The sequence below is a fragment of the Athene noctua genome, chromosome 16, assembly GCF_965140245.1.
Source record: "Athene noctua chromosome 16, bAthNoc1.hap1.1, whole genome shotgun sequence".
In the NCBI taxonomy this organism is placed as follows: domain Eukaryota; kingdom Metazoa; phylum Chordata; class Aves; order Strigiformes; family Strigidae; genus Athene; species Athene noctua.
In genome coordinates, this window is record NC_134052.1 from 13207809 (window position 1) to 13233157 (window position 25349).

At 42.1% G+C, this 25349-nt stretch overlaps 1 protein-coding gene across 1 annotated transcript in view; it reads left to right on the plus strand.

Annotated features, from left to right (window-relative positions):
• Nucleotides 1–25349, plus strand: part of CDH4 (cadherin 4) — a 466028-nt gene that overhangs the window by 333389 nt on the left and 107290 nt on the right. The window lies entirely within an intron of this gene.

Genomic DNA, 25349 nt, shown 5'->3' on the forward strand with positions numbered 1-25349 from the left:
TTTTGTATGTCTGCATGCTGGGCTTTTTTAGAGTTTGATGGGCTTTTTCTTTTCTTTTTGTACTCTAGTGGTCTCTAAAGCAAAGCTGGCACACCTCTTAAGTCACTGGCATGCTATAATAATGCTTGTCAGTCTTACTGCTTTTTCATGACCAAGAGTTGACCCAGTCCTCTTCATGTACCACATGATTTCAGCAATTCAGTATTAAAAACACAATCTCTTTAGTGGATCTGAGAAGGGATAAATCCTGTATTATTAAACTCTTAGTCAAATATTTTGAAATGTGCTGAGGCCACATAATTCTTAATCTTTCTTCATTTTTCAACAAGAATTAAAAACCTGCAAGACCTAAAAGATCACTTGGTGATCCTCCACTCAGCGATGTTTTATGGCACAGTTGGCAAATGTTCAAAGGCATTGGATCAGAATCAAGCCAGAATTAAATTTAAGCTCAAGAAACTTTGTTCTCGGTTTTGGTTTTCAAAGCTGCTAATCCTAAATTATCATGAGAAAACATGTAAAAAAGAGACATAAAGACATCAGAGTAGCTGAGCTTTCAAATGGAAAGTCAAGTCAAACCTGCTGTCTGCACCCTCTTCACTTGCTAGAAATGGGACATTGTAATTGCGTTGTGATCAGGTGTAATTCTGTTTACCTAAACCTGCGATTTTTTTTTTTTTTTCATTTACAGAAATCTTAAGAAAGCTATTTCTGTGAGCCATTGAAAGAAAAGAAACAGAAAATAGAATAATCCATCTACAGAAACCCTACACAAATCAATTCTTGGTGCAGCCTATATTATTTCTGACTGTTTTCTCACGTCTGGTGGTTGTAAGTGGTAGCATGAATACAAAGAGTGTAACCATCCCACAAAACTCACATTTTGATGCCAGAGTTGAAAAGCACAAGCCTGTGGCTCACTAATGAAACCCAGACAAGCAAGCGTCAAGGAGGAAAGGGCAAATAATGCAAGGAGGGAGCAAAAACATGAAAAGACTGGGGAACATTTTTATTATTTTTTCACCTTTCATATTCAAATCTCAAGTAATTATCTGGGACGGACTTCTGCTAGCTACTCTTTAAGGAATAGTTAAAGGTCATGCAATTTGGCCAGGCAAGATTAGCCATCTTTACAGGCTTAAAAAAATCAATGTTCAGATAACATCACAGCTTGCATTTAAATGCAACGTATACAAAATACAGGTTCTAAAACAGCTATAATGTGTAGAGTGCAAGTTGATCATGAAAACTTCGTAAAAGTTGTTTCATTTTCACAGGAACAAAGAGAACATTGAGTTCTCCAGTTTGCAGAATCGAGTCTGTCCATGTGCATGCATTTAAAAAACATGCTTGCTTGTCTGTCACTGCTTCTAATGTAAACTTAAAAATTATCCCATACAGGAAAAAAAACCAAACAAACAAAACCCCCAAACCAAAAAAACCTTCTTAAATTACTAATCTTGCATTCTGTATATTTGTGTGCATGGTCATGAACAGACAGCAGCACTAAATATTAGTTTTCATTGCCATTAGCATCTCAATGTGTAATTATTACTGTTTGTATTGCAGCAAACAACAAATGTCATCCCCATTGCTAAAAATAAGAAGGTTACCGGTCGGTCTCCTGAAAGTTCAAACATTTCATTAAATGGTTTTATGTTAGGTATGTAACTATGCTGGTGATAATATAGTGTAATGGTAATATAATAGAAGCTACAAATAACATTTTATGACTGTTTTGTTCTCTATACTACTAGTCTAAATGGTTTCCCTTACAAGCCAAGCAGAAGGTATTTTATAACAGTGTCTTAAAACCTCCTAATTAGCAGCAGTTTTAAGATACACACTTCTTGGCAATCTTTTGTGGATCGATCGAGAATAACTGTAGCAGACTTTAAATCTTCTGCCTGAAAAGATAATCCTAATTCTTTTTCTGTTTCCCTTGTCCCAGGGCACCATGACTGGAGATTTCCTAACAAAACACTGTTGTGCTGATTTCCCTGGCATGTAGGTCAGGCACTCCAGCACCACCACATCCCGTGTGTTGGTTGCATGAGGTTTAACAAACCCATTTTTTTACATCACCCCAGAAGCTGTTGGAACTTCCATGTTTAACCACACGATTTAAAAAAATGGGTGCAATATGTGGTACTCCAGTTCATTTGCAATACATTTTTTCGTCCAGAAGAAAAATTTCCACATGTATTCACATTCCATGGGGCCTTTTAATTCTGTGATTTATCATGTCTCCACAAAATACATCATTAAGATGATCATATGCATTTACAGAGGCAGCAAAGCTGTAGATGGAACTCATTTTGGGATGACATTTTAGTCCCTTTTCTAAGGCACTGTTTTGCCATGATTTAGTACCCGTGTGTATCAGTTATAGAGAAGTGTCATATTTGATGTCCTCAGTGTTTCTTTTCCTCCTTTCTGTGCTGATTGGTATAATTTATATGAATACTTTAAACCCCCCACTGTGTGTAGTCTACTTGGAATGCACATACAATTACCAGCCCGTCTTCCAGCTTTGTTTGGCTATGTGGAAGTATTTTTAATTCTGTTTTAGTACTGGCAGTGGATACGCACCCACACACATACACACACATTTTGGGTGCATGGTTACTTAGTCTTTATAACATGCTGTGCCTCCCTGATAAGGCCTTCTCAAGAAGTGAACAAAATGTCTTAAAGATAACAATATTCTGAAGCACAGTGTACAGAAGGGAAAGTTGGGTTTTATTCTTGCTAGGCTAGCAGTATGTCTCAAAGGAGACAGGCTAATTTGAATGGGATTCAGGTTTCTGTTGCTTAAGTTTTTCTGTAGTTTCTGAAAATGATGGTTTTAAGCTCACTGGCAGCCACATGTTCTCATCCTGATGAGCCGTGAGCCATCCTTAGAAAAGAACAAATATTCTGTTTGGTCAAGACTCGGACAACTCCATCGCCCATCACCTCTTTCGGGGTGCAGAGATGGAGGAACATCTGCAAACGCATCACATTGTGCAGTGAGTCATTCCTCTAAAGCAAGCACCAAAATGTAAATAAAATACTACAGTCTTATTTTTTGACAGAGGTTCCCACTGGCTTTGGTAGATTTGGTATCAGTACATACTAATAATGTCATCTGGAGCTTGTTTGCTACAGGCTGTGCTTCTAAAACTCAGGGGCTGCTTGTGAAAATGGGATTCATGACATGTAAACAGTCAAATTTCTTCAGCTTCCTCCTACCTAAAAAAAAAAAAAAAAAGGCTTAAAAATGAAGGAATTGTGTCCTTCAGAATCTACTTGCAGCACTAGTTTATAGAGGATCAATATACAAATGTTGGAGCTCTAGTTCTGGGTTTCAGGGTTACTCATTTTCTCAGATGATAGTACATCAGCCTTTAATCCCCCCAAGTGGCTTTCACTGTTGCATAAACTGCCAAATTTGCATTTGTTTTGAAGAGTTTGTTTGCGCACAGAGGTTTCAAGAGCTTGAAAATCAAAATGTAGCCACTGGTCTCTAGATATTACGAATTCTGGAGTTTGTTATTCCACTATGGAGACTAATAAGAAAACTGATTTCATCTGCGGTGCTGAGTACAGTTTCTGTAAAGACCCCGTGCTCCAAGGAGCCATTGCTAGAGCCAGCGCATCTGCATTACCCATAGATGCTCTCCAGAAGAGAGAGCAGTCCAAACCTCTGATCCGCTTGAGTAGTCTCCCCCTCCCTCCTGTTATTTTCCTTCCTGTAAAAGGCATTTGCTAGCAACATCTGTCTTTCTAGCATGGCTGGGAAGCCTGCACCTGTATGGAAACATGAGACAGATGAATGATCATGCCTCGGTTCTTCTGCATAAAGATGCAAAACAAATGTTAGCCATCAAGACCATCAAGTTGCTGTGGACACTCCCTGGAGTACATGTTCTCTAAAACCATGCTTGGCAGTTTGTGAAATATGTCATCTGATATCCATATGTTTCCTTTTCAAATTCACAGTAATGTCAGAAAACTTAAGGTTGCTTCCCAGCGTGGAGGGCCCAGGTCCCCAGGTGAAATTTCCTTCCCAACATGTATTAAATTTGCATTTTCCCCCAATAAGTCAAGTGCTTTTAATGATGTGTGGGTCTGTGAACTGTTGTTTTATGCCACATCCTAACGTCACTTGCTACAGAGAGAGCATGTTGTACATCGCTGCGTTGCATGTAGGCAGACATCGTTTTAAGTGCAAGGGATGGTCTGATTTCCATTTCATGCTTGATTTTTATGACAAGAACAAAACATGTTAGGAGGAGAATGCCATGTTTTCCCTGCTGAAGTTCTCCCTGCTTTGCTTTGCCTCCCCATGTTGTGTTCACTGTGTTCTGGTATTAAACAGGAGTCACTGGTAACCTGAGACATCTCCAATATGCGTATTTATGTTGTTTTGACGTTCCTGTTCATTACCTGCAGACACAGACTGTTGGCCAATTCTGGGTGGCAGTGGATGCAAGTCCATTTGAGTTAGTGTAGAGGAAGGAATAAAATCTGAGGCCTGTTTGCCAGTCATATACGTTAGGTTGTATTACCTGATTCAAGATTACCTTGTAAAAAACTTAGAGGGTGTACAATAATATATATAACCTTGATAATGTTCTCGAGCAACAGCCTGACATAGCTCTGACCTGTGCAGATGGGTTTGTGCTCCTGATTGCAAATGTGGCTGGGAAGGTGCCTCAGATAATTGAACAATCCCTGTAATACACCCCGACTGATAAAACACTCCACGAGTGCTGTGCGGGGTGGGCAGAGGCTGGAGATGTGATAGTGTGACATTATTTTCCTCCTTTTTAATGGGGAAGTAGTCAGCAATACTTTAAATCCTCATTGGAATTCAAAGAGCCCTAACATCACCAACACTGTTTTAGGATTAGAATTTGTTAATTAATTTAATCCTCTCCTCTTCTTTATCCTCGTGGATTCTGCAGCAGCAGATGGTAAATCCCTAAGACTTCAGTAGGAATAAAGGGTTAAAATCCCAAGGCCTGGATTAGATGGGATTGCAAAAAGTGCATGAACAGTTCTCAGTGTCTGTCTTATGATTTGCCAACTTCTTGGGAACAAACTGCTGAAGTGCAAAGCAGTCAGAGTCCCTGGCTATTAGCAGTATTTAGTTACAGTAGATAAGATTTGGGGCTACGTTTCCTGAGCATGTCACTGTAATAACTTACTTGTTTGTTACAACTGTTTTCCAAAATCACAGGATTGTTCCCTAATGTGTTGGTGAATAATGTGTTTATTATTCTTGTCTGCAGTAAAGGGCATCTCAGTGCCTGGAAAATCACTCATATAATAAAACCACTGCCATTCTATCATTTTAATAGAATAACAATTTTGTATAATGTTGCAAATATTACTCTCCAATATATGATGGTGGCAGTAACAACGGAAGACAGTCACTGTTATAGCACAGAATTATTACTTTGTTTAGATTATCAGATAAAATTTTTACCGTCACATTAAAATGAAAATGAAGTGAAGACCAATAAAGCAAAGAGTGGTTCTGTCCAAGCAGAAGCCCTGGGAGGTTAGCTGCCGGCCGTGGGGGCTGCCAGCCTGCGTGGAGGGCACTCGTCCAAGGAAGGCACGCTGAGAGGTAGCCAGCTGATTTTACACAGAGAAATTCAGCTGCCCAATATGCTACTGCCAACTGAGGATAACTTTTTGAAATGTTTTTAAGGTATAACAGTAAAAGGGAGGAATACTGAGGAAGCCCCAAGCTCTATTCTTTTGCATCATTGGGAATAAGTGTGAAAAATAAGGAGGATTGGGTCTTTTGAAATGTTCTTCCTGTGTAACACTCAGACCCTTTGGGGGACTACCACAGCTCTCGCTGATTTGAATCAATACTAGAGCAGCCTCTTAAAAAGAGGAATATGCCACGAAACAACTGGGTTGTAGGAGAACAAGTCAGCTGTAACACATTCCTGGCTCCTGCAGGGCTGTGGGGTTTATCACTTGGCCCTGGGTCTGCCAGGAACAGCTGAAAAATTCAAGAGAGGGTTGTCCCCTCAATCTCTCATCTTCAACCCCTGCTAAGAGGCAAACAGGATTCTGCTCTGTGAACAAGCACTAACACTGCAGCCCACTTATTTAAAATCAAATTTGTCACTGCCTCTTGAAGGTCAGTGCAAATTAAATTGTTACTTGTGGTCCAAGAGATATAAAACATCTTTAGTATCGTTATTCTCTTACTGCATATTTTTCTCTCATTCTTTGCATCCTGTTTGGTATCTGCTTTTGATACCTCCTATTAGATTTCTGTGATGCTCATTAATACCTTTCCTACTGGCTCGTAGAGGTTTTACACTGCAGTCTGCAGATAGAGTGAGATCTTTCTCCTTTATCATGTGCCTGTGACTGATTTCTTTCTCATGTCTTCTTCCTATTTTTTTCCTGCCACAGTATCACACAAATATATAGTCTGGTACTAGTATTGGACTCTCATTATGTTTTTTCTCCATGAACTGATCTTAATGTTACACCAGCCTTACAAATGGGGGACAGATCAACTCAGGGATAGCTGTTCCGGCACCGTTGGTAACGCGGGGTATGGAAAGGGTGCTCGCAAGCTTACTGTCAGCTCAGTCAGGCTGCTCAGTGTGAGGCTTCTGAACATTTGGAAAATCAGAGGAATAATTTTAGTGTGATTTGGTTTTAGCCCTGTTTCTTAAGGACACAATTGTTTTTAACCAGTTGAACGAAGCAAGTTTTATACAAGAGTAGCATTTGTTCTTGTGGTTGTCATAAAAATGAGCTGCCAGATGCGGGACACCTTGCTGGGGTGAAGAGCACCGTGTGGGCTCAAAGATTTGACCATAGCTCTGTGGTGGCTTCAGTCTGAGGACCCCATCATTTCTTAACCTTGAGGAATATCATGCAGTGCTCAGTCCCCAGGAGCAAAGCATTTTCGGTTTTGAAATGTGGGCTTCTACAATTCAGTTCTTAATGTGTCACCTAAATCTCAAAAACGTTTGAAGTCTAAAAAACAGTTTATTTCTTTGGGCTGATATCCGCCAGTGCTTAGGATATCATAGTTAGTTCATCACTCTGTTGAGAATGGTATTTGTGTCTGTAACCTGTGTTATCCTCAGTGGTGTAACAGGTACAGTCCTAAACTGGAGCTTTATTAATAGTTCTCAAAAGAGCAGGATAGATGAGTATTGAGTGAGTACTCAGCCCTTGCTGAAAGGCATTGGTAAGTTCAAGGTAAAAACTTGTGAGTACAATGTGATGCTCTCTGTTAACTATGTTTGGCATATCTCCCAGTACATCCCAATCAATGCAGAATAAGGTCTACCAAGTGTTGGTGAGAGCTGCATATATAATGTATATGCAGATATACCCTGAATAAATCACTGTAAACAATGCTGAAGCACTGGGACAATTCATTACCAGAAATAAATTGGCAGGGACCTGCTGCAGAGTTCCCAGCGTTGCCGGCTCTCCTGGGAGCAAAGCGCAGTGCCCCATCTCCTCCACGGGAGCCTGCAAAAGGTAAAGCAAGCTGGTAGCTCTGGGATGTAGTCAGTGAACGCAGCTTCAGAATAACGGCTCCGTTACCCGGTCAGAGCTTGTTCTACCGCCGGCAGAGCTCCCCGTGGCACAGTCGCAGGGTGTGTTGGCGCAGGGCAGCAGAAGGTGGAGGTGGCCACGGTGGCTGTGGGCAGCCTGGAAAGCCTGCCCAGCACAGGGCAGTGCTCTGCAGAGCTTCCAGCCCTGGTCCCAGAAGCAGTACAGCTTCATTAGTGTGGCACTCTGCCCTGGCTAATATACCCAGATCCTCAGCAGGACCAATTAGCGAGGGCAGGCTCAGATACACGGCTTCCAGTTCTGGCACTAACTCCCTGTGCCCTGTTGACATCGCGTCCAGGGTTCCACGCTGAGCGGCCGAGCTGTGCCACCGCGCGTACCTGACCCCTCCGCGTTTCCTTGAACATCTTTCCTTCCCTGAAGACTGGCTCCCTGATTCCTGTTGCGCTCCTCGTGCCAAGCGATCCCATGAGGGCAGGAGGCAGTACAAACCCTGCTTGCCTTGCCCCACCAGTAATTCCCCATCCTCAGATGTCCCCGCTGGCATGGTAAGACACGAGTGGCCTATCCCAGCATAAGTGGAAGAATATAGTCTCTTACTTCTAGCATCTTTTTTTTTCTGGCTTTGCTCTGCTAATTCCTTAAATTAGGTATTTTTCACATGAAAGGTTTCTTCTGACTTCCATTGGCATTTGTCAGATTCTTAGGGCAGAGGGCAAAACTCAGAACCTGCGTTGGGGAGTGCGGTTCCATTGATGTCAGCAGAAATTTGCCTGCTTACCTCAGTCCTGAATTTAGCCCGTAGTGGTTCTTTTGTAGCATCAGAAAGCTTTGTGTGTTTCTGAACTGAATGTCCACGCTGTAAGATCAGAGTGTGTTTGGGACAATTGGCATGTGGGTAATTGGTACATTTCTGTAAGAGAAAATGGTTCACGATCTTTATAAAAGAAAATAAAATAATGTTATTCCCCACTGACATATTAAGTGAATTGATAGTGTTTGAAAAGGCAGGTATTAAATCTGGAAGCAGCATGAGTGTTATGAAGTAGCTAGCGGTTTTATCCCAGCAATTTAAAATTCCTATCATTCAGCTCTCACTGATTTGAAAGTCACACATTTATTTTAGATTGTAGGCATGAATTTCTTGGGAATTACCTGACATGAAAGCATGGAAGAGTCACTTGATATGAACTGACAAGACAATATCAAAGAAAACATCTTGATACACTTAATCTGGTTGCAAGTTACTGTATAAAAGTTTTTTCATCCAGCCATATTATTCGTTAGTAGCATTCTGGTATTAGGAAAACCATTAAGTTAGATAAAAACTCTCAGCATCCTGTAGGGCAATAATCTAAAGCATCCCCGGAGATCTGATTTCAGACTCCAAATGGATTAGGTCTCTTGCTCTCCTTGTATACATAGTTTACTCATGAGCATAAACTGTCTGGCTCTTTATTTCCTTGCTGTGCTGTTAATGTGAAAAACGCTACATAAACATTCAGCATGTCAGGATAAGAAACTATTACAGAGAGAGCCTGGAACTACACTAGTAAGTATATTAGAAGATAGGACGGGAGTTTTTTACTTTTGGACTGTATCTGTCCTGTTCTGCCTGTGTTTAATGGTCCCAGCTTTCGTGATCACTAAAAATTCAGCAGTTGATCCATACTTTGAATTAGTTCAGAGTGAAGGTGCGGAAGATGAAGTAAACAAGAAAGAAGCCCAGATGCATTTGGCACGATCTGACACCACCACTGGTCTGATGTAGATGACCAGATGTTTCAGGGCACGGGAGATCTCTGGTTTTCTTTTGACTGTCCCGGTGTCCTGATGTGATGTCAGAGCGCAGAGATGTTCTGGCTCTTGCTGCTGGGGAGCTGTCTCCTCCCATTACTCCACCAGATGATTTGGAAACCCTGACCCTTTTCCCATGTGTGATATCCACACCATCAAACACACACAGGCTGTCAAAGCCAGCTGTTGCCCCGAGGAAAGGGCAGCAGAGTACAAGTGGAGGGGGCACACGCTGCTCAGGCATCTGCAGATTCTTCTGAGAATGCAAGATGTTCTCATGGGCTTCTCTAACACTCCCCTAGGAGCTGATGGGACAGCAGATGCGGTCCAGGTAATATAGCACTTAATAGTTGTAAAGAGCTTGTGCTCCCACATTAGTAATTAAAACAAGCTGGCAAGCTCTGTGGTGGCTTGGTGTTGCTCTCTGGTAGGAAGCTGGGAGGAGCAGGACAGGGAGGGATGGATGTGTTTGCCTTCCCTCCCCTGAGAGAAGAAAAAAGGATTCTGGGTTGGGTTTTTTTGTGTTGGCTTAAACTTTATGGTCGGCATCTGTCGCTGATGAGCAGTGGGAGCTCTGAAGTGCTGACCAGCTCTTTTCACAACTCTGTAAATAACCAGAAAGACACACAAAGTAATAAAAAGAGGAGATGAGAATCCATATTAAAGTCATTAATAACTTGAACAGAAGTCTCTATTTAAATAATGTTTTGAAACATACTGTCAAATATTTGTGTATCATATGGGGTTTGTAACCCAGCCTTTTTTTCTCCCCGAAGACCAAGGGTCTGAAGTGTGCCAAGTCACATAAGTGCAGTTCTACATTCAATAATTTTTTTTATTAAAACTCTCAGGAGATAGTGGTACTCTTCTGTCACGACTGTCAGTGGAAACATTAAGACCCTTGTATGAGTAAGGATTTAATTGCTAGTGTGATGGATGTTTATTCTCTTGGAAGACTTCTTGTGGATGTGTTTCTACGCTGGGATTAGATGGGAGTACGATTGAACAATCATTGTTCTTCTCATCAGAGAACCTGGATATTTGTCTGCCCTTCTTTGAAAATTATTTTGTATCTGCAAAAAGATACTGCTTAGAGAATGAGCAATCAAATGTTTTCAAAGCATCTTCTAACTCCTTTCTTGTAAACAGAATTCTTTTTAAGCAAATCATTTTCTTAACATCATTTCCGAGGAAAACAAATTTGAATGCCACTGTGCTCTGGGTATATGGCATCTCATAGACCTCACTGCACAAATAAGTGTTTTGAAAGAATCTGCTCTGAAAAAAGCAAGAGCCTGTGACTTCATAAGTGATAATTGTATATTCTGTGTATCATTTCACTTCTGTTACTAAAACAGTATCTTTGTGTGTGTGCCTTCACACCACGCCTGTCTCTGCAGTATCCAGGAACCTCATGAGAACCTAACATGGAAGTAGACTTTCCTTAATCAAATCCATCTACCAGTTTCCAAGGGAAACAAACAATTTTCCCTCATGCTTATTTTCGTACTTTCACACATCATGCACACAAAAACCGTTTCTGCTAATTTAAGAGTGACAGTTCACCCCTTCTTTCCTTCACACTACAGCAGCAATACAGTTTGAGTCACATCAGGAGCATTCCCGCTGACCAAGATTATAGCTCAGCAGGAAAACAAGTCATTCCAAATTGTCTTGTGGCGTAAACATTTTGGATCATTTTTATATTACAACTGAAAGGGGAAAAATCTTGGGTTTCAGACTTTTTGTGCTCTTGTCATGTGAAAAATGACAGGGCTTTTATTTTTACAATGAGCATTACTTTCGCTGCTTTTTGCTGCTTTTTACTGCTTTAGCAGTAGCAACTTTTAAGGAAAAAAAAAATACTGTGTTTTTAGTATGCTGTTATTACACATGCATCTGCAGATTAAAGGCTCCCTAGGTACCTATTGATACAATAGACCGTAACAGCTCCTTTGGAGTCATGTCAAACTGTTATAATCAACCCTGTCAGTGATCCACAGATAATAGGACATTAAGAGATGCTTGAACCATATCTTTCAATCCCAGCCGTAGTTATCTGAAGCAGCGTGGAGGTACAAGCTCTTTGGCCAGTGCTCACACCCTCTGAGATGACCACTGAGGTGACGCTTAGCTGGGAGCAATGCAAAGGAAAGTGATAAACAGTATCTCCACTGGTTGAACGTTGGGGTTTAAAATGGCAACATAGCTGGAGAAAGAGCTCCCAGCAATACTGTGCTTTTCATTTGTGCTTCTCAAAGGGTTTTTATGAAGGAAGGGTTTATCTAGGCAGCCTTTGGCCTGGGGCCTTTGCTAGACAGTGTTCTGGCTGCTTTTGTACCAGAAGACCTAGCGATGAGGGCTCTGGTACCTACATGTTTGTGGATTGTTTGCATTCTTCTCTTGTTGGTAATGGTGGTACTGGGATCTTCATCCATCCATCAAAGCATACATTTATATATCTACACACGCACAGGCAGATTACGGTACTTATTCTGATACACTTTGACCAAAATGTCCCGTTGAATGTTGATGGAAAAAGGAATTAGACAGAATGGAGCATTTAAACCCCAAACCTCCCTTACTTTAATTACTGCCTCAAAGTTTCTCAACTACTACAGCCTCTGCTGCCATTTGAGCACGGCACAAATGACTTCAAGTGGGATTTATCTGTTTACCTGCTAAAGCTCTTGAATGAATGAAAGCTGAAGAAGTGTAATGCTGGAGTCGACAACAATATGGTGCTGCTGATCCCTACAAGCTATTTAAAGTGCTCTCTCAGTTTAGCTTCTTTAATAGGAACAAAACTTATTTCTTCCACAGACTCAACACTTAATTACACCAGCTCTGGAAAGAACCTAATATTGTGAAGGTCAGTAAAGTCATGACCCCCCCTGGTATTCAGGCCTGATTTTTCCCTTATAAAATTTAAAAGAATAAATCCTTTTTATACCTCTTAGGCCTTAAGATTTGTGGGTTTTAATGGATGTCTGACTGTCACATAAATGTATAGCTTTAAAGACAGCAAAATGTTCTAGGCAGTAAGAGAGGCTAGTTTAAAGAAACTGCTTGTGTCATGATTTCCTATTCATCCCTCAGAGAAGATGATTAGGTCCTGTGAAGACAAAAGGCCAAATGATATATTTGTAGTGTGGAATTAAACACAGTTTTCCAGGAAAAACAGAAGAAAAAAAGTCCTCTTTCCTAGAGAAAATAAATTTGAGTGGAAAGTAAAACTCAATTAGTGTATATGTTTACACATGCAGAAAATTACAAAATTTTTTTCCTACTTAAGTTAGTAAAGGTCTTCCATAGCTGTCGGTCAAGCTGATATATCTGTTTGTAGGTCTCTGGTACCCGTAGCTGCCCACACTTGCTGTTATCAGACTCTTTCCTTATTCACTGCTGGCTTTGCTGGATTTTGACCAGATGTTTGATGCTTGTCTCAGGCAGAACAATTTCAAAAAGTTTCAGCTGAAACAGTTCTTTCATCTCATGCAATTAGGGTTAGACTAAAATGCATTTTCTCATTATGATACTCACCTTTTTTCTGTGTTACAGGCTGTTCCAGAGCCCTTTGAAGTCAATGGAAGTTTGTTGGATGTGTCCATTAACTTCAATAGACTCTAGTTTGTCCCTAATCGATAGTAATTTGAATAAAATAGTTCTAAATGCTCTGGATCCTAGTGGACATTGCAGTTGTTCTTTAGGTTGCAGTAGTCCCCAGCTTTTCTGTGTGTGGTCGGTTCTGTTTGCTGGGGTAAGGGAAAGCATAAGGAGACAGGTGAATCTCACAGTTACCACCATTCTTGGCTAAATCGTGGTGGACAGGTTTGAGTTAAGTTAAACCCACGCTGTGCAATGTGGATTTCAGTGGCTGGATCCTTCCCCAGCCTGCTTTCTGCAAGCAGCAGGATTATCCTGGTACAGAATGGAAAGACAATTGTATTTTCTTTGTTTTCCCTTTTTTCTTCCTTCTCCCAGCTGACAGGCGCATAGTAATAGTACCTGAGATTGCTCTTCCTTTAGCGGGTTCAAGGAATACACAGACCTAGAAAAAAATTGTAATGTTTCGTTGTATAAATTTTCTTATTACTCTGGAACATTCTTTGTCTTCAGACCATAATCCTTTAAAGAGGCCAGTGTCTTTCCTTGCCTCTACTCACCTTGAAAGAGCTACTCCCCTGGAAGGTGCCATTGGTCTTCTGTGGCAGAAGGGACACCTGGGACATTTCATCCATCCTCCCCTCGGAAGCTGAATCTCCAGCACCGTGTCCTGGTTGGCTGTGGCTCGGTCTGGCCACATCCTGGATATCTGTGTGGTCTTTGTGCAGCCTGCTCAAGTGTAGCCAGTGAAGCCTTTCTGTACTGGCTTCCCCAGCCTTTCAGGGAACCCAGATCAGGTGGTCAAAGGTGCTCTCGGTCTGATCTGTTGTTTATTCACCATCACCCTGAAGTTTGGAGCTGAAATGCTGGTGCTTCTTAGATTACCAAACGCATCTTTTTCTCCTTGCATGGTACCTGAATGAATGCTCACAACCTCCCATTACTGCTTACCCTGTACCGGTGCAGCAATTTCTCTTCTCAACTCCTGTGTCTTTTTAAACTCAATATAGCAAGTGAAAGAGAGGAAAAACAGCAATGAAGCTCTGCACTGAAATTGAAGTTCACAGTCTGACACAGATGCACAGAGTCTTCCAAATCAAAGAGAATTGATGAGCCTTGCACAGGCAGGTGCCCCAGCTCAATCACAACCTAAATAATCCTGAAATTAAGATCAGAGTCTGTCGCTGCAGTTGCTGCCATATGTAGCCAGTACCCAGTTGTGTCTCCTGTGCTGAGGCGGGGAGTTGGGTGCATGAAAGCACCAGTGTGCAGAGCGATGGGAGCCCTGGCAGCGAGAGGCAGCCTGGCAGCAGGCACCAGGAGCACTGCTCCTCTGTGGGGAAGGCAGATTTTGGAGTTCTGGGGACTCGGGATCAAAGAGCTGCGGAAATGACAAGTGTGGGATGTCACAGTGCACCCCCTGCTAGGTGATTCAGGGCACAGTGTGGACAACCACACATGCCACCTCTTAATTAGAGGAAAAATACTGTCGCCCAGTAGTGACCTTGAACGAAAAGGGGTGAGTTAACGGGGGCTGTCACCTTCCAAAGAAAGAGATGGGCAAAAGCACAAATGCCTGGGAACAGGGCCTTGGAGGGAATGAATAAGATGCCCTTCCAAAGTGACTCTTTCTTTGTTAGTCTTACTAAAAAAATCTATAAAAATAAGCTGCAACTATTATGCTCAACACAGCATTTTAAAAGTTCACATGGTTTTCAGGCATACCCCACTAAGCACAAACTATGATTCATTTGGAATTTGCTAATTAATACTGGCGTGTCGTTGTCCCCTGCTGTTGCCCAACTTCTTGCTTGAGAGAACTTTTTAAAGAAAAAAGAAAATGCTTTATCTTGGAACAGTGAGGTGCCTCTTCAGATGTGAAGTCTGCCAAGACAACAGGAAGGGGTGAAATGTGGGGGATTTTCCATTTGCTTTTGAGTTCCTTTATCATCGGTAGAACAACCTGACTCTTCAGTAAGGTAATGGTCAGAAATAACATTGCAAGAAATTCTGGCTCTTCTCTCATCGCCATCTCTAAGTACTAAAAGCTGGGGAAGAGTAAATCATCGTTTAAACCCTGGATATTGCAGTAGGCAAAATGATTTTGCCTTTTTTCTCTCTGTAAACTAATGGATGTGGAATCTTTCAAAAAGTCAACCAACTCCTCTTAATAAAGCTCTGCATATAGATATTTAGTAGCTAAGCACTAAATCCGTGGAATAGGGGGAAAGTGCAGAAGTAGTGGATTAATATATAAAAGGATGCTTTTTCCCCTTCAAAGCCTCCTTAAGTGCTGACTGATGGAATAAACCCTGAAAACTTTCTCTGTGCTAATTGTCATGTTCCTTGGCTAGGATCCCATTTGCTGTCCATCATCCTCTGCAGTTTAAGAAGTTTCACATAAGAGCTTTCTTCTTCTGTTTACAGGCATACCATGTAGCGTATTCAAAACCAGGGATAGTTCAGAGGGTCAGGAAATCTTCCTCCTGCTTCTTATTAAAAAGAAAAAAAAAAAAAAAAAACAAAAAAGCCCTGAAGATTTAGAGTTTGACGAAACATCATTCCCCCGCATACATCCAGCTTCTCAAAGGAACAAGAGCCAACTTTGAGCTTTCCTAGAAATAAACATGAAGCGATATCCCACTCTAATCACCACAAAAATACTGGGTCAGCTTGTCAGCCAGTGGAAATCAGTGTAAAACCACTGAACTCAAAGAAGCCATGCTGATTTACACTAGCTTGGAGAGCAAGGCACGGCTTACAAAGCAGCTGCATGATTTTGGTGTGTGACCGGCTGTTTTCATTTCCTCTGATAAAAGAAGATACTGTATGAAATAATAATGTGTTCCTTTTTAGTATCATCTTTTGAGTACGTATGGGATTGATAGAGGAAGATGACCTGTAATTCCATCCCAATTAAATGCCAAAAGTCAGCAGTTCACAATTCTTTCACTGGTGGGTTATTTTCAACCCTCCTGGTTCCCACAGGACCTATTCCCTGCGTCATTATCAACTTTTTAAAATTGAAAGTATTATGAAGGCAATTTCCTGCCACCAGTGACTTTCACATCACTTTCTCAGGGCCCTGCAGCCTGAGAACAACTGCTACGATTAAATCTATCAGCAACGGAGGATCAGATGGAGTGACCTGAATTACAAAAAACCAAAATGCTCAGAAAAATGTTCTATAAGAAATGGTTTTCCTTTACTCACGGCTGATGGTTTTAAAGGATGTTGGGGACCACTGTGTTTCAAATTCACTCCTGCTGTCACCGGTCTCCAACAAGGCTTTACGAAGACGTGTGTACTGGATGGGATGGATCTCTAAGACCTAGGGGGCATATTTCTGACTTACAATTGAACTATAAAATCCAACACGACAGTGGATATAGTGAACAGACCAAAGAGCACAGAAAACACAGAGACCTTGTAAGAGCTCAGATTTCGTTTGTGCTTCAAAACAAGAAACTAGAGCAGAGTTTCCCAGCTCTGTTCCTGGAGGGCTGCTCACAGGATCGAGGCCCAGGCTGGGTGCTCTGCACTGAAGTTGTCTGCAATGCAAGAGTGTTGCTTTTTGTTTGTTAAGTAAAAAATTTCTTCTAGGGTGTACATAGAGGCTACACTATGGGCTGCACTAGGGGAAGATTTTCTGTGTGTTCATAGTAAGACGTGCAGCAAGCCCTAGAAATAATTCAACTTAGGTTGCAGGTAGCTTCAGCAGGAACACATTTGCACTGATGGTCCGGTCTGAATTTGCCAGTGTTGAATATCTTGAAATGTGTCACTGATGCTGTCAGATCCACAGAGGAAATAACATTTCCTTCCAATCAGTTTTACTTACTGTAGTAGCGCTTGTTAGTTGTAACTTGAGAGTGTAAATGGCAGCAGAGGTGTGATTTGGGGTGGGTAGTACCCCTTTAAGTAAAGCCCAGCATGCAGACTTCTGCATTTCCCATTTTATTTGGCTGTTCCCAGAGATTGTTGCTGGTCCTTATTCTCAGTATTGCCAGAGATATCTCTATTACACAGCTTGGAAAAGAAGTGGAAGGTCGGACGGCTTCTCTATGCTTGCAGTCTCTCTCTATTTTACTCCTCTGGCTGCGATTGATAGACCCAGCGGTGTGGAACAAACATTGCTCCCATAATTAACTGCTGCCTGTTAGATGTGCAGGTAACACGCAGCTCTGGGGTCGTAGGGAGGGGTTGGTGGCAAACCAGAAGTGCACCTAACAGAGAAATAGATGGGTGATGTACAGACACGTGCCATTTCCTCGTAGGGGCCACCTCGTTGAAAGTATTGATATGCGTGTTGGGGATCTCCGGTTAAGAAGTGGAGTTAGTCCCTGCCAGTTGCATTTACAGTGTTTAGCTAATCTATTCTTTCAGACACCACAAATAGCATATTTCATTGTGCTGCTTTATTGATCGAAGGAAAGATTCAATTTGACAGCGTTTTCTGAAAAGCCTTCAAGTTGTCCAAGATGTGGTAGAATTATTAACTACCCTAAGCTGACATATGGTAATTTAGCGTTTAATGTTTGCCCTGACACGCTGAGGAGTCATCATGCCAAGTTACCAGCTGATACCCACAAGTTTATGAGTACATAAATAACAGCTGAAATAGTTTTCTGGAGCCCTGTTTAGATTTAAACATCCAGCTTTTGATTCGTTGTGTGTTACAGTTAAACTTTCTCTGACAGGGTGGCGGGGGCTGGAACCCCGCTGCACTACCCACTACAGTTGGAATAAATTAATAGGATTTTGCAGCTTTTTGCAGCTGTATTTGTACAACTTCATCTTGAAATAATTTTAATTTCTGTGCCTAGACTTATAATTTTTTCAAGCGCGTTACACAGTTGGCTGTACATAATTATGTCTTACAGCCATAAGCACTGACAATCTGCTTACCTAAACTATTCTGCTCTAAACTTGTCATTTAACTGATGGTGAAGGAATTGCATGTAATTCACCAGATCGGAAATTAAATTACCAATTAATAATACTGCAAAAAAATTAAACAAGAAGTTCAGTATGTCTGTCAGAGTATCTGCAATTAAACAGGCAGTCAAGCACTAGCATCCCAGATCAGGCTGGACTCTGCCATCCTTGTTAGCTGAGTCCACCAAGCTGCAGGTTTGCACAGGGAACCTGAGCAAGTGGTTGGCACCTCACACCTCTTGTGGATGGGCTTGGAAAGGCAAATGGCATCAACAAATTGATGTGTCTCCCCTGTAAATTACTAGTGGGAAGATTTCTCATGATGAGCCTCTGGAGATCCTAGGAGGTGGCTGGTCTTTGGAGCACTGATGAAGCTCCGGGCTACCTTGCAGTGCATCCCAGCTCACGGGAGCACAGCCCCTCTAACTGCCTCTGTGGCCTTCGGGTGCCCCTGCAGGTCAGGAGCGTGGCTCTCAGCAGCTTGTCCAGGTGTCTGTGCTCTGTGCCTTCTGCAAACAGAACTGCCTACGTGAATGTGGTCGTTGTTATTGGGGGGGTTGGAGGGTGGGAGGTTTGTGGTTGTGTTTGCGCTTGTGAGTTTTGAGGACTGTTACTGGCTTTGGGGTCCAGAACAGTTGTACAGTTCAAACAAGTTCAAAAACAGACTGTGCCATAAATAGAAGTGAGGTATAAAAAGGCTCTAAAACATGTCAGAAATTACTGCTGGGTGGTTTTTTTGTGGGTTTTTTTTTTTTTTTTGTTAATATATGGCACCGTGTCTTGTCTACCTCTTGTGTTAAAAGCATGTGGACCAGAAGCACATCAATAAGTCATGTGAATAAGTCTAACATGAATTCAGGTCAAAGTAAGCAGGAGTCTCAGATCTAACCCACACAGAAGTACAGTTAATGAAAGAGAAAAACCTGCCAAAAATTCAACCCTGTGAATTCATTCCAAATGAGTGGAGTTCAGCTAGGTTTGAAATTTCCTAGAAGACAATCTCCCGTCCCGAGTGCGTGAAGCAGATTTGCAGAAATGATGGGTGTGGGAGCCTGAGGACACCCACTCCAGGGGGAAAAGGTACCTTTGAAAATTGGAACCCAAATGCAGGAGCTGCAGCTCTTAGCAGAGCCACTGAGCTGCTGGAAAATGAGCGAGGATGGCTAGGGCAGAGGAGAGCTGGCTGGGAGAGGGTGCAGGAGCCTTAACGCTCATCGGTGGTGGGGAATGCAGCTGCGTGGACGTAGAGACAGCGTGTGCCTGCAGCTGGGCTTGGCCGTTTGTGCGTGGGTAGCTGGTGCACAGTGTGTGTGGCTGTACACGTGCACACCGGCTGTGTACGTGTGGGCATGGAGCTGGGTTGTGCGGTGCCTGACTTCTGCCTGTTTGCCCTTACCTTGCTGGATTTCCCTGACTGCAGAGTTCTCAACCATGTCTTGCTCAGCAGCTGCGTGAAGGAAAAACTCAGCTCTCGGATGTCCTGCTTAGCTGCTGCTACCTGTTGCAGAGGGAAGCATACGTTTCTGTTCATGGGCAGAATTTGGCCATCAGGGAGAAGTTATATTTGAGCCAGTATTTTGCCTGCATAACATACAAAGATGAGTCCTAGGACCAAAGTTGTCTCACGCCAGCTTTGTCCAGTAGACAATAGATCAGAATCATAGAATATCTCAAGTTGGAAGGGACCCATCAGGTTTATGAGTCTAGACCTGCACAGATGCCTGTTAGCATTGCTCCTGTAGTGCGTAGGACTGCATTTTCTGCCTCCTCACAGTTGGTGTTTCCCTTTACTGACCATTGCAATAACTTCTATTATATACTATGTCATGTAAGCTACCCTACAGAACAAATGAATGGGCTTGTTTTTCCTATAATTAAACTTATCAGAGAGACTTTGAGAACTGCAGAGCTTTAAATCCTGCTCTGCAAGCATCCCAAAGTAGTGTCTCAAACATGAGCCTCAGCAGATTTTGTCCTTCAAAATATACACACTAGAGGGTTTTATTGTTGTTTCCTATTGTTAGCTATTTGCAGACAGGTCCAAAAGCTTAATTTTATGCTGAGACTAGCATTCACAATCATGCCACAGCACCACTTCTCCATGATCATTAGTATCTGTAGGTGTCATGCAAAATGTAAATTCGGTGTATGGCTATATACAATGGGGAAAGCTCATTACAAAAACAAAGGTCATACGAAGGCTAATTATATCCTTTGAATCTGGGAAGAACTCTCTTCATGAGGACACAACTGTGTGTGTTCACAACGGAATACTTTTCCCCTGTGCCCGAGCTCACTGTCCTACCGAGGGGAACACTGCTTGTGTTAAGTTGCTGCATGACATCGTACAAAGATCGTTCTTCACTTGTGCTTCAGCTGTGCAGCTTAATTTTTAAATGCAATGGACCAGGTTTTCAGATGAAATAAATTAGCATGCCTCTGTTTGAAGCCAGTGAGTCTACACTGATTTATACTATCTGAGGGCTTCAATCATTATTAGATAGAGCGATCAGGTTACTCCTGTGTAGGTCTGTATTTGCTACTCTTCTTTACCTTCTGCACTGCCTAGTTTTACCCAGAAAGGTGCTGGATTCTCTTTGCCAGGCTGGCTTTGGGGCAGACATGACATAAGGCTTCAGGACAGACATACTTCAAAAAGAAATGAGGACAAAGTCCCACTACCTTGATTTATTTTTCTTGACTTAGTCTTCACAGCAGACAGCAGTAGGGTCAGCTGCAGGAAGGTGCTGCAGGATACTGCCCTACGTAAGGATAGCAGTGTGTAGCCCTTCATAAATAGATTATGAAGGATGATCTCTTGCCTGTCACGACTCCTCCAGCACAGGAATAAGAACAGTGTGTTTTGAACTCTCAGAGGTATTTTCTTTGACCTTTTGTCATGGAGCATCCTCTACAGCAGAGGAAGGCTTGTGCATCTGGTTCAAATCCCAGTTAGCTAATATCAGCCGCTTGCATCTTGCACAGTATGAACCAGCCTCAGTTCTTCAGGGCCAAAATTCACCCGATAGCAGCACATACAACTCCACTGGGATGCCTTCAGTCACTACACTGAAGAATCTGCTCTCTTTTAAGAGAGATAAGAGAAAGAGTAGTAAAGACGAGTTTTGTTGCTTCTGCTATCAATGTTCTGGCAGTGATAAGACATCGGTCACGTGGTGGTTTTCTGCTGATCCATAATAATCTTTTCTTCCCATCAGAGCCGCTCTCCTCCCTCTCACTCACCTTGCTACAGTCTGAAGCATTTTCACAGTGGAGTACTTAAAAACTGAACTGGCTGTAAAAGGCCTGAAGAAAGGCACGTGTTGCTTTAGAAATTACTTTGTTGTATCAATTACCATTAGATGTGGAAGATCCATTAGCATTGGCCAGTTCCTGATAAAGGCACATTAGCTTCTTGACCTTCATAATAGCAAGTAATGAGAATTGCTTAATTATTTAATCATGAAGACCATGCAACAAATTGCAGTTTACTGAGTTTTCACTGGTAAAGACAGACCTGTCAGGGCTGCCATCATCTTAGCTGCTGCCAGTCCCAAGTCACCACTCAGAAACTTTGACCCAACCTGGGAGTTAGGCAGAGAGCAGACTGGCCCCACGAATCCTACAGACCTCAGTCTTCTTGTGTCCAAACAACTCATGCTAAAACACACACTCTTTGCTGTTTCAGCAGGTAATAAAGCAAAGTTAAAATGCAGCAGATCCTGAGCCTGCTTGCAGTGCTGTGCACCAGGTATTATATTCTTATAGCATCTCATCTGATCACATACGAAATTCGGTTTCCTAGGCAAAGGAATTGTTATTTTGCTTTTATCCCAAGCAGAATAATGGTAGTTCTGAATTGGACCATGAGTCTGACAAGTTCATTTTCATCCCATACTTATGCATGGGGTCACACGCAGTTATCGGCCAGAATCACAGGCAGTTCTTCTCTCCCACTGCATTACAGTCTCCTTATTGAGCCTGATTTATATTCTCCTGCTTTCCATCTGCTCGATGTTACATTTTCATCCAGGCAGAGGAGAAAAACCCTGGTAAACAATTCAAAAAAGCCTGGAAGGGAGAGAGGAAGCGAAGGCTATCAAAGCTACCGATGAGCATAGGGGAAGCTCGGGAGAAATGTATCCACGTGGAGGTAATTGGCCCGAAGGGAACCGCTGCGTTGGAGGCCAGCCCTTGGACAGAGGCAGCTGCCTGCAAGCCAAAGGACCTGTGAAACGCTGGAACCTTCCAGCAACTGAACATTTGGTGAAGCGCCTTAGCCAAGCGCTCCCAGGGTCAGTGCAGAGGAAGCAAACTCCTCCTGGTTAGAATGGGCGAGCTGGGTGAGGAATGGGTTCCTCTGCAGGCAGCAGAGCACATGCCACGCACGCGTGAGAGTTTCTTCTCTTGGGGGTTCAAACATTTTATAGTTTCTTTTCTTCCTCTAGTGTAGGCTGCATCATCAGTTCTATCAATAACTTAAAAGACAGCTTTAATCTCTCTGACGTACTAGTTTTACCCTGTTTTATCATCAAAATAAATACATTATAAATCACTTCTTACAGATTTCAACTGTAGCAGAGGAAGATTTAACCTGCCATGAGAGACATCCAGCCACCTGGGACAAAGGAAACATTTTTACAATTTGGCTTTGGATTTTAAAGAAGAGGAAGAAACTTAAGCTCACGCGTAATAGTAATGGTAGTAGCTAAATGCTGTTTGTAACTGCAGGAAGAATGGCATTCATCACAGTGAATCTCAATCATTTAAAAATCGGGCATTTAGTTGAAGCGTAGTCCTTGGTTCTCTCTCTACAATATGTAGAGAGAGAAAACCACTTCTTCCAGGAAATTTGAGGTATACTTAAGCATTCAAGACAGGATGGATTTCAGTTTGGAAAGACTTGCTTGTCTTCTGTTCATCTGGCTATCTTAGACCAAATACAGAGTTTGTAAAAAGTTACATATGAGATGAAACCGGTCCCAGTTGAGGGAAGAAAGAAATCCACAGTTACAAACGTGCATTTCCATCCTTTCTTTCTCTGCCCATGGAGATCTTTTCCTGCTTAGTCTTGTTTGCAAATACCACTGCCATGGGAAACATCACTCAGTTGATAGTCCTTTTGTCCAAAGGATAAAGTCTTGCAGGCTGTTTTTAAGCCCAGTGTTGTAGTTAGTGGAAATACTCTTTTTATTCAAACATGATAGCTGTCCTTGCCATGTCTAAGCATCCTCTTTGCAAGGCTCAGAATAGATGGTTTTCTCTGAAGGCAGCTGAAGTGTTTTAGAGGATCTTCTGTTTCCTTTTTTCCTTTCATTCTGAGAAGTAGCTTGGGATCATTCACAAATGTGATAAAATGGGACAGAAGTTAATAAATATCACCTTAACCTGGTTGGGTCTCCAAATCTGTCTTAGTTTTTCTCTGTCCGTTTGACTTCTACATCTGTTTATTGAAACCATATGTGATTCTTTAAGCAGCATGCAGTAATTTGTTTGGAAATACAAGGCTAGAGATGTGTCTCTTTACAGGCTTCTAAAACAACTGTGAAATAAGAGTTAAGAACTTTTATACAAATGAGTCTTAAACATATTGCAGATTCGGTTAAAAATAAATAAGTCCTTAGCAAGAATTTCAATAAGCAGTAAGAGTAGCTGAATTAAAACATTTCCACTAAAATTAATGAGCCAGTCCGGGAATGCTTAGACTGACTCTTAAGTGTGCTCTTTTAAAGACTTTGAATATGTTTGCCTGTCTGAATTTCTATGGAGCATTTTGAATGCATGACAGATTATAGTCTTCAATTATTTTAATTTGGTTTTCTTAATGGGCAAAATAGCTAAGAGCTTAATAATAAAAGACACTTACTGCTTATCATTTACATTATTTTATGTCTTCATTAATAATTATAATGGGGTTTATAAAACAAAAAAATCAAGTCTAAGTCTCCCCAGGTCATGTTAGTGCAAATGTGACATAGTATTCTATGGGAGATTTGGGAAACTTAAGTATTTTTTGAAGGGCATTCTTAACTCCATATGTTACAGAGCAAGTTGAAGAACTTCAAAGGAAATTTATTTTCTCATTTGCTCTCTGGATAGAAAATGCAACAGAGTATGAATGACCTGCTTTGCCTCCTCTAGATACATTCCTAGGCACTTACATATACCATCACATGGTGATGGGCAGAGCCCAGACCGTGTACGGCTTGGTTAGGTGAAGGAATACTGTTGTTAGAGTCCCATCTTCTCTTCTGTAGGCTCAGTTGTCCTTGTTTTTTCCTTACACGCCTGATTTCCTAGGCTTCCAGGCATTTCCTTTACTGATATTTAAACAATCTCCATTGGGACGCTTTTTTTCTGGCAATGTCATGCTCCAAAAACTGTGTTATTTATGGACTCACTGGTGTCCTCCAGTGTGCTGACCACACAGCTTTCCTGAGTCTGCGTTGCCAATGCTCCTGGCACAGGAGAGTGTCGGGGATCTGTGGTGGTTCTTGTCATCTGCTAGGGTGAGAGGGCTTGTAAATTCAAAACCCCGCCGCAAGAAGTGGAAATGCTAAGAGCACAAGAAGGATATGGATCAACAGGAGCGAAACAGTGATAAAATCTCATACCTCAGAGGAGCTCATCAATTGAAATTTTGCTTACCAGTAAAACTTGTGGGAACGGTTTAGCTACCCAGTAAATCCTGATGGAGACGCACGAGCCCGAAGATTTTATCTGTAAAAGCGGGATGCAGTCCTGTGTCACAAGCACAGGCTGCTTTTCAAGCCCATCTAAATGTGGCAGTGCTACAAAGGAGAAAGCCAGCTCTGAAGGGCTTAGCCCCGTATTACCTCAAGAGCTGCAATGCTCATTTTCACACATTTTAGTTATTATATCAGAACCTGCAGTGGAAAATACCCATCTGTGAAATTGCACTGATTTCTCCTGTTCCTGGGATTACTCTATAGAAACAAGAGCTGAGTCAGACTCTTGGCATTCTGGTTCTGAGTTGCAGCCCTTGTGCTCCATTTTGGATGGTGCATCAATGCTCTGAGCTCAGACCCCCCCGCAACCTCCGCTTTGCTGTTGGGCTGCAAGACTGCTGTGTCCTCACTTGCCACAGCCAAACAGCGGTCTGGTAACGCGAGTTCAGTGCCCAGGTCTGATGCAGGTTCCCTCTGTGGCTTTGGTGGCCAGTCCCACAGTTCCCAGATGGTCCATTTGTATCTGTCAGTGTAGGTGAGGATACTCAGCATCCCAGGGTTACCGCGTGGAAAATTTCACCTGTGTTCATGAGATAGGATACGATCAGGGGATCACATCTTCCACCATAAATTGCCTTTTGATCTGGGGCATTTTCCCTCACCAGTGTAGCAATCCATTCTAAGCTCCATCCTAGAGGGGTGTTTTAAAGAATAAAAGCTGCTTTACAAGCAAATTCCTCTGTGATGGTCATCAGCTATCAT